The sequence below is a fragment of the Prionailurus viverrinus genome, chromosome C1 (genome assembly GCF_022837055.1).
Source record: "Prionailurus viverrinus isolate Anna chromosome C1, UM_Priviv_1.0, whole genome shotgun sequence".
Taxonomy (NCBI): domain Eukaryota; kingdom Metazoa; phylum Chordata; class Mammalia; order Carnivora; family Felidae; genus Prionailurus; species Prionailurus viverrinus.
Genome location: NC_062568.1, coordinates 144380485 through 144391763, shown reverse-complemented (window position 1 = coordinate 144391763; position 11279 = coordinate 144380485).

The following is an 11279-nucleotide window of genomic DNA, read 5'->3' as shown; positions in this document are numbered from 1 at the left end:
TCGACATATGAAATGTACTTTTACAATAAAATATTAAAAGCTGTTTCTTTTTAAACAAAGAAATGTTGCTTATGAAAGATCAAGTAGTATTTTTATTTAAAAAAATTTCTAAATGTTATTTTCAAAAAATGTATCACAAAAATGGTTATTTTAATAATGTTTTATTAATGAAATATTTCAAGTGGGAAAATGATAATATATATTCAGTGAGTTACTCTTATTTGGGAGTTTTTCTTATTTTTGGAAATTTAAAATAAAAATATAAATTATTTAATGAGTGCAGGTAACATGTTTATGAACATAGAGAGACCTTGCCAAATCAAATCCTGACAATAACCAGAAGGTCACATATTGTAATTTTAAAACACATCTAATATTTTCTTCACATTGGGAAAATATTTCTACATTTTATACCAGTGGGAGGTGTTAAATTTTTTGCATGAAGAATGGTGTGAAATGCTTATGACTTTATTGCTAATTTTTCCTACATTGAAAAATTGTTTGCTTTATTTTAAATCAGAACTTCAAAATCCTGGAAAAATAAAAAAAAATAATAATTAAAACATTGATCTTCTAGATACAACAATCAATCCTACAAGTAAGTGTGCTTTTGTACAATAATCAGGCATCTTTTTTGGTAAGAAAGATCTTATTCCTGTCTACTTTTATTTCCTATATTCCCATTTCTTTAATTTTTTTTTCAACATTTATTTATTTTTTGGGACAGAGAGAGACAGAGCATGAACGGGGGAGGGGCAGAGAGAGAGGGAGACACAGAATCGGAAACAGGCTCCAGGCTCCAAGCCATCTGCCCAGAGCCCGACGCAGGGCTCGAACTCACAGACCGCGAGATCGTGGCCTGGCTGAAGTCGGACGCTTAACTGACTGCGCCACCCAGGCGCCCCTATATTCCCATTTCTAAAATAAACTATTGGGCAAGCTTTTTGGGAGGATGACTTATTTCCATGAATATTTTGCAAGGCAAAGAAAGAGAATCTTCCTGGGGCTAAACTATCCTCCCCAAAGCATGCGAATATTCGTTCCAATTTTGTTCCTTCTAATTAAGCATTATTATAAAATCCTCACCGATCTCACAGCTGATTAGTGTTTCCATTAAGAAACTGTCAGTGTGGTGTTAAGTCTAGACATAGAGAGCTGTAAGAAAAATTCTAGCAATATTTTCCTACGTTAAAAACAGGAACAAATCACATTTTCCTATAGGGACTCTATCGTAAGATGTGTAGAAGACAATTATTTAAAGTGTGCAAGATTTTAACGTATAATTTTCCAGAATAACTATGTTATTTCTAGTATCCACATATTTGTACTTGCTGTTTCTATTCTGGAAGACTTTTCCATTCCTCACCTTGAGCATCCATGCTGTGAGCAAATTCTCCCTATCTTTGCATTGAAGTGCAAAGCATCATCTCCTCTGTCCTGGACTACTGGAATACCCCACCTAAGTGGTTTCTCTGCTTTCCCTCTTTCTCTGTTGTCATCTTTTCCACATGGTAGCCAGATGGATCTTTTCATGATATCACACAACTGTTTAAACTACATCCCCCTCCCTTCAGGAACTTCTAACACAGAATGAAATGCAGTCTTTACTAGCACCAAATAGACTGTCATCTAGCCCCTCACCATCCCTCCAAATCCACTCCATGCTGTTTCTTGAACATGCCATATTCTATTCTTCTATCTGGAAAAATCTCTTACTAGAACTTGACAAGCTTTAATCATATCATTTAAGTTTCTGCTCAATGTCATCTCCCCAGAGAGGTCTTCCTTATGATTCTGTCTATAAAGTAGTTGATAACCACATCACTTTCTATAACTTTAGCCTGTTTATTTTCTTCATAACACTTTCTACTTACTGATATTATATCATTTAGTTTTTTTACGTTTTATTGTCCATCTCCTGGACTAGAATATGCTCAGAGCATGACAACTTTTAGTCTATCTGCTGTGCTGTATACCCAGTGCTTAAAATAGCGTGTGGCACAGATTATCCTCTTAGTACTTGAGTGAAAAAAAAATCAAGGGTCTCTGATTCCATTAAGCCTTTTCCAACTGTCCATCTCTCACAATATACACCAGTTGAGCAGATGTGATCATTTCTTTCTTTATCCTATTTGGCATAAAAAGTTAACATGTATTGAGTGCTTACTGTGTACCAGGCACTAAGACTTTTTACATATATTGTCTTCTGTTAGCGCACAATTACTCTGTAGTGGTAAACATTATTAGTGGTAGTGTTAGTAGTAGTAGTAGTAGTAATAGTAGTAATATTTCTAGTCCAGTGTCACCCAGCAAGCAAGTGGAAGAGTTAGGATTCAACCCTAGGGAGTCTGGCTCCTGAACCAGACTCTAAAGCCAATTTGCTACACTACCTCTTTGAAGAAATCATCACAGTGTTTTGCAGATGAATACTGGGATCTCTCTTGGGGAGAAAGTTATGCTTTATTCCAATACGGCACAAGCAAAATGTTACTAAGTGAGAGAGTGAATGAAGAATTATCTATATTTAGGCAACAACCAATGAGTTCATACAATCCAAAAAAGAAACAAATGCATTTTTGTCAGATGTCAGAGCTGCCATATTCTGATCACTGAGAAGAATGAGGGACCTATAGTTTACTGAGGAACAGATCAGCTTACTATCATGAAAGTTTTCAGAACAGATATTAACCATGCATCCCTCCAATCTATAAACATTTATAGAAGAATTCCAAGAATACTCTTTGAAATTTAGACATAAAACATTACTAAGACTATTTGGAAAAACTAGAAAAAAACCTGACTCTATACTAGTATTTTTGGGGGGTAACTATAGGGATTTAGATGGAATATAACTTGATTTTATTAATGAACTCCAGACTTACGTCATAGTTTCCTTTCAACAGTAAACATTATGCAGTGGAGATAGAAGAACCAAAGACTTTATCTGAATATGTGAATATATGAACAAGAAAAAAATATGCTATCTTTGTGTCTGAACGACTAAGGGGAAAACATGTCTATTGTATTTCTCAAGGCTGTTTATATGTGTCACAGACATACCTTAGATCAGCTAGGACAAAGAGAGTTATTGGCTGAACTAACGTAGTTAGGGGAATAGGAAAGTCAAGTGCAGTGCCACTCACTAGTTTGAAGCATATGAGCCAGATACTCAAATGCTTCAGTATTCTTCGAGTTTTATGTGTCTATTTTTCTCCATGTATGTCATTTATGTCTATTAACAAAGATAGGAGAATGATTGAGTTTAACAACTGGGAAATTAAATCCAAAAAATTCTCTTCTTCATAACAGTAGCCTTGTCCATAATTCAAAACAATCAATTGATTTCATTGGTCTCGTGGAAGAGATTTTTTTTGAAAGCATACTCTAAGTAAACAGTTTTGATTTAAATGATTTATATTGATATCATCATTGATACTTAAATTCTTCAGTATGATTAATTTGGAAGTTCACCCTAAAGTCTCAACCAGAAATACGAATTGAGCATAGTATATATACTGTAGTGAAATAATTTTTAGATATAAAACAATACTAAGAAAGTTTGGTCAAGAGAAATGTATTCCCTTTCCAAGACAGTGCATTTCAAAGTCTCTGTGGTGAAGAACCAAGTTTTTGGTTGTTTTCCCCCACTGCCAAGACCCCAGGTACCAATATTTTTGTTAAAAAAAAGTAAATTACTACAAACTAAAATGAGAAAAGACATCCACAAGTTAAAATTATTTTTATATTTAATAGACATAAAATTACATTTCAATAAATATAACAAGAAATATTATACAGAAAAAGGAAATACAAATTTCTGCAAATTGTTCTTTTAAAATGTATATCTATATAGCTTATTAGTATAGACAATTAGTATTATACTCAATCTTTGACTTTATTCAATTGTAACTGAACAAAAACTTATGTGTAAAAAATGATATCCAACTCAAATACTTTTTTCACACATTTGAACCAAGACCATGCAAGTCAGTAAAGTTTTAGTGTAACAAATGGGTTTGTTTTTTACTTTCTCATGTATCTAAAGTAAATACATGGATAAATTTCTAAATGTTGATTTCTATATCTGTATTTATTTCAGTATAGTAACAATAACAATTAAAATATAATAAGAGAATATAACTTCCCTACAAATTCTTATTGATGGCGCCTCCCCACCTCCCTTCACTGGCTCCTTGATTCAGGAAGCCCTTAAATCTGGGTTTCTTCTTTGCCGCAGGCTGGAAACTGCTTCTGAGTAGTTGGTTTCTGTAATTTTAGGGCTCACCTTGTTTGTAATCCTCTCTTGGATCACATTCCTGCGCTATCTGTTGTCCAATGTTTGAAAATATTTGCTTCATATTGTCTCCCCATTTCCTAGTTGTTGAAGAAGAGAGGGTGGTGTTATATCAGCTTGGCTAGAAGTGGACGTATTATACCACGCACATACTATCTTGTTATATATTCATTGCTGTTCACTTCAAAATATTGTCTAATTTCTGCTTTTATTTTCCATTTGCATGTTGAAGTATTTAGAAATGCATTATTTGATATCATGAAGTTAGGTTTTTTTCTAATTTCACTTTTATTACTGATTTCTAGGTTAATTTCACTCTCATCAAAGAACATAACTGAATAATTTCAATTTTTAGGTTTTGTTGTAACTTTAGTTTTGGCCTAGCATATGGGTAAATTTTATACATGAATACTTAAGAATAAATATTGCTGTTCTTGGGTGAAATAGTCTCTACATGTTAATTAGTTTATGTTTAAAAAATTAATTTTTCATACCTTCTGATTTTTTTTGCTCAATTCTATCAGTTATAGTGGGAAGTATATTATTTGTGGATTTCTTTTTGTTGTGCAATATGAATCTATGAATCTATGATATTAGATGATTATAGATTTGATATTGTGACATATCCATTTTGTATTGACTCCTTTATATTTTAAATGTTTATTTTTTTGAGAGAGAGTGTGAGAGAGTGTGCATGTGTGCATGCAAGTGGGGGAAGGGTAGAGAGAGAGAGGTGGTGGGAGACAGAGGATCCCAAGCAGACTCCACACTGATAGTGGAGAGCCCATGTCAGGCTTGAACTCACAAATCATGAGATCATGACCTGAGCCAAAGTCAGACACAACCTACTGAGTCACCCAGTCTCCCCGCTCCTTTATATATTAATATGGCCTTCTTATCTTTTTCTTTGAAGTCTATTTTGCCTTACATTAATATACCAACACCAGCTTTCTCTTGGTCAGTGTTTCATGCTATCACCTTCCTTTCAACTGTTTTGTGTTCTTATACATAAAGTGTGTCTCTTTTTTTTTTTTTAATTTTTTTTTCAACGTTTATTTATTTTTGGGACAGAGAGAGACAGAGCATGAACGGGGGAGGGGCAGAGAGAGAGGGAGACACAGAATCGGAAACAGGCTCCAGGCTCCAAGCCATCTGCCCAGAGCCTGACGGTGGGGCTCGAACTCACGGACCGCGAGATCGTGACCTGGCTGAAGTCGGACGCTTAACCGACTGCGCCACCCAGGCGCCCCTAAAGTGTGTCTCTTATAAGCAATATATAGTTGACAGTTATTTTTTACTATGACTATCTTATCTTAGTCTTTTACTTGATGAATTTGGTTATTTACATTCAATATAATAATTGATATATAAAGAATAGTTATATTCTATAACTATTTTGTAATGACTACCCTAGAGATTACATAACTCATCTTGTACTAATTATAAACTAAAAGAAGTTATTATTTTATCATATTCCTGCTACTGTTTGAACCATACACCTTTTGACACTATTTACTCTATATATCATTTTTAAAAAATTTTTGTTTAACGTTTATTTATTTTTGAGAGACAGAGAGAGACAGAGAATGAGCAGGGGAGGAACAGAGAGAGAGGGAGACACAGAATCTGAAGCAGGCTCCAGGCTCAGAGCTGTCAGCACAGAGCCCAACGTGGGGCTCGAACCCACGAACCGTGAGATCATGACCTGAGCCGAAGTTAGTCGCCTAACCGACTAAGCCACCCAGGTTCCCCTATACGTCATTTTTATTCTTACTGTTTTCAAAATGGGGAAATCTTCTAAGACTTCACTGGTTCAACTCCAATTGGTGTTAGCTTAAATGTTTGCCCTTTTACCTTGTCAAAGGAAAAAAAAAAATCATGGTAGTATTTAAAAAGGAAATGTTTCTTTTCTATCAGAAATTGGATGCAATTGATCGAAGGTCTTTTGGCATCTGTCATAAAGGTCATTGAATTTTTTTCCCCTTTGCCCATGTAATATGATTGGTTATGGTAGTCTATTTTCTAGTAATGTAAAGCCCTTGAATTCCCACAGAAAGTTTCTCTTAATAATAGTACTTTATTAATTTAATATTCTGTTAAATTTGAGATACTGCTATGTGTCCTTTTTGTATTTATATCCACAAAATAACTTTGTCCACTTATCTGTGTCACTTCTGCTTTGCTCTGTTTATTTAGTATTTTTTAGGAGTGGGAAGCAACATTATATTATCTTCATAAAATGAATTGGGCAATTTCTCTTATTTCTCTGTACCTTGGAAGAAATTGATAAACAAATAAATTGTGTATTCTTAAAATTTTATACAAACTCATCTATGAAACTATCTGGGTTATGAAACAGAGAAATTTCTTTAGTCTATATAATAATTTAACTTTATAACAAAAATTTGCTATTTCATTGAGTGTTTAAATTCCATGAGCATGCTTTCATGTACGTAATCTAAAAACGAATTTTTCTGTGTCTGGGGTTCTCTTTTCATGAGTAATGTTATGAATTGCTATTCTCACACTTTTCCAGCGGTATCCATTACAGGTTTACTTATTTCATTATAGTTTTCAAATAACTAGCTTTAGACATGTCTTTGTTTCTAATTTTTTTATTTATTAAGTTATGTTTTCATCTTTATAACTTTTCTACTGGTTCTTAGGGATTATCTCAATGTACTTTTACTATCACCATATTAGTATTTATTGCTGTAGAACAAATTACAGCAAACTTTACAACTTAAAATAATACCCATTTATTAGCTCACTGCACATCAAAAGTTTAGCATGATATTTCTGTGTTCTCTGTTCAGTGTATCATGAGGCAAAAGTCAAGATGTCAGCCAGGCTGTCTTTTCCTAGAGGCTCTAAGGTAGAAAAAAAAAATCTGCTTCCAAGCTCATTCTTGTTATATCTTCAGAATTCAGTTTTTTGCTGTTATAGGACTATGTCCTTTTTGGTTGTCACTTAGTGGCTGCACTCAACTAATAGAGGTTGTCCATGTGGCCTTAGGTCTTCAGATCTGCACCAATGTGTTAAATCCTTCCCCATTCTTTGGAACTTTACCTATTGTCCCTGTCCTCTGTATCAGATTTAAAGAGGTCATGTGATTAAGCCAGACAAATCAGAATATTTTCCTATATTAAAGTCCACTGATCTGAGACCTTAATTACATTTTCAAAATGATAGCAGCATCTAAACAGGTATTTGACTGAATAACGAGGAAAAGGCATATATTTACCAGAGAGTCACATAGAATTGACTGCCACACTCCTATGAGTAGAACATTTTGTTCACTTACTATTTTTCCTACTCTGCAGGTATAATTTTTCTGGAGTACATGTTTGTCTGTATCCTCTGCTTTTTAGTATATTCGGACTTGAGAAGCTGATATCCTCTTTGACTCAAGTTAGTTACTATTTTTTGATTCTTTTGTGGTTTAATGTACTTTTTAAGTAATGCTTTTATTATTAAAGTGAATCTTTATTTCACTGAAATGAGATAAAGAGAATTGGTATGATTTATTCTTTTCCATTTGGGAATTTTTTGAGATTCAAGATATGATCAATATTTATATATGCCTTATGAATATTTAAAAAGTATCTATTTTCTGCCTAGGAGCTACAATATTAATTATATTCATTTTCTCAATTTCCTTATTTGATTTTGGATTATTTGATCATCATAGAGAAAATCTCAAAAAATAATTGTTTTCCCATTTATCTTTTTTATTTTTAATGCTTTTTTATTATAGTTGAGTGATACATTATTTTTTTTTCTTTGTAATCAGCATGCTGTACATTCTATCCCCTAAACTTATTTATCTTATAACTAGAAGTTTGAAACTTTTGACATCATTTACCCACTTCTCCCACCACCCTCCCCCACCCCCCCACCTCCCACCTCTGGCAACCATTGATCTATTATTCTCTGTTAACTATGAGTTGTTTTTGTTTTTGTTTTTGTTTTAGATCTCACATATAAGTGAGATCATACATTATTTGTCTTTCTCTTTCTGACTTCGTCTAATGCTATTAATTTTCATCCATGCTGGTGCAAATGTCAGTATTTCCTTATTATGGCTGAACAATATTTATATATTGTATAAACATTTATATAACATATAATATATATTTCTTCACTCATTCATCTGGCAATGGATACTTGGGTTTTTTCCATGTCTTGGCTATGGTAAATGATACTGTGGTGTACATGGGGGTGAAGATATCTCTTTGGGATAGTGATACTGTTTCCTTTGGTTATATACCCAATAGTGAAATTGATGGATCATTTGGTAGCTCTATATTTAATTTTTTGAGAAACTTCCATACTGTTTCATAGTGGCTATACCAATTTACATTCGTACCAACAGTGCACGGCAGTTCTCTTTCTGCACATCCTCACCAACATTTACTATCTTTTATCTTTGTAATGACAGACATTCTAACAGATGTGGAGTGATATTTCATTATGGATTTGATTTACATTTCCCTGATGATTAGTAATGTCAAGCACCTTTTTTTTTTCATTGAAATTAAAGTTAGTTAACATACAGTGTAGTCTTGGCTTCAGGAGTAGAACCCAGTGATTAATCTTTTACAAACGATACCCACCGCACATCCCGAAAAGTGTCCACCTTAATGCGCATCACCGTTTAACCCATCCCCCCATCCACCTCCTCTCTAGCAGCCTTCAGTTTGTCCTCTATTTAAGAGTCTCAAGCACCTCTTTATGTACCTGTTGGCCATTTGTATGTGTACATCTTCTCTGGAATAATGTCTGTTCAATCCTTATATTAATTTTTTAATCAGATTTTTTTTGGTTTTCAGTCATATGAGTTTTTTTTTTATGTATGAAATTTATTGTCAAATTGGTTTCCATACAACACCCAGTGCTCATCCCAAAAGATGCCCTCTTCAGTGCCCATCACCTACCCTCCCCACCCTCCCACCCCCCATCAACCCTCAGCTTGTTCTCAGTTTTTAAGAGTTTCTTATGCTTTGGCTCTCTCCCACTCTAACCTCTTTTTTTTTTCTTCCCCTCCCCCATGGGTTTCTGTTAAGTTTCTCAGGATCCACATAAGAGTGAAAACATATGGGTGCAGCCACTCTGGAAAACCGTGTGGAGGTTCCTCAAAAAATTAAAAATAGACCTACCCTATGACCCAGCAGTAGCACTGCTAGGAATTTACCCAAGGGATACAGGAGTACTGATGCATAGGGGCACTTGTACCCCAATGTTTATAGCAACACTCTCAACAATAGCCATATGAGTTTTTTAAATATATTTTGGATATTTAACCTTTATTAGATATATTATTTTCAAAAAATTTTCCCATTATTTAGCTTGCTTTTTCATTTTGTTGATGGTTTCCTTTGCTGTGCAGAAACTTTTTAGTATGATGCAGTCCTGGTTGTTTATTTTAGGTGTTCTCACCTTTGCCTTTAGTATCCAATCCAAAACAAATCATTGCCAAGACCAACACTAAGGAGCTTACTCCTTATGTTTTCTTCTATGAGTTTTATGGTTTCAAATTTTATGTTCAAGTCTAATCCATTTTAAGTTGACTTTTTATGTGTGGTGTGAGATAGGGTCCAGTCACATTCTTCTGCATGTGTGTATCCATTTTCCCTCAACAACTTTTAAAAGACTATTCCTTCCCCATTGTATACTGTTGGCTCCTTTGTTATAAATTAATTTACCCTATATGGAAAGGTTTATTTCTGGACTTTTATTCTGTTCCATTGATCTATGTGTCTGTTTTTATTCAAATACAACAATATTTTGATTAATATAGCTTTGTAATATATTTTGAAATCAGGAAGCAAATGCTTCCTGACTTATCCTTCATTCTCAAGATTATTCTATTTGGGGTCTTTTGTAGTTTCATAGAAATTAAATTTTTTTTTCTATTTCTTTGTAAAATATCTTTGGAATCTTTATAGGGATTGTGTTGAATCTATAGATTGTTTTGGTAGTATGGACATTTTAACAATATTAATTCTTCCAATCCATGAACACAGGATATATTTCCATTTATTTGTGACTTCATTAGTTTCTTTCATCAAGATCTTACAGTTTTGGGCATAAAGATTTTTCACTTCTTTGCTTAAATTTATTCCTAGGTATTTTATCCTTTTTCATGTGATTGTAAATGGGATTATTTTCTTAATTTTTTATTTCTGATAGTTAACTGTTAGTATATAGAAACTCAAGTAACTTTTGTGTATTCATTTTGCAACTTAAAACTTTACTGAATTCACTTATCAGTTCTAATAATTTGTGTGTGTGTGTGTGTGTGTGTGTGTGTGTGTGTGTGTGGTCTTCAGGGTTTTCTATATATAATATGCCATCTTAAAATGGAGATAGTTTTCCTTCTTTCTGATTTGGTTGACTTTTATTTATTTGATTTGATTAATTCTTCTGGCTAAGACTTCCAGTATTGTGTTGAATAAAAGTGATAAAAGTGAGCATCTTTTTCTTATTCCTGATTTTAAAGGAAAAAAGTTTCAGTTTTACACCATTGAGTATGATGATAGCTGTGGGCTTGTCATATATGGCTTTATTATGTTGAGATCTGTTCCCTCTATACTCACTTCACTGAGTTTTTATCATGAATGGACGGTAAATTTTGTCAAATGCTTTTTCTACATTTATCGAGATGATCATATGAATTTTATTGTTCATTTTGTTAATGTTGTGTATCACGTTGGTTGATTTACAGTTGTTAAACCACACTTATATCCCTGGAATAAATGCCATTTGATCATGGTGTGTGACTTTTTAAATGTATTCTTGAATTTGGTTTGGTAGTATTTCATTGAGGATTTTTGCATCTATGTTCATCAGGTATATTGGTTTATAATTTTATTTTATTATAGTGTCCTTGTTTGGCTTTGACATGAGGGTAATACTGGTCTCGAAAAATGAATTTAGAAATATTTCCTCTTCTTCAATTTTTGGAAGAATTTAAGAAGGATAG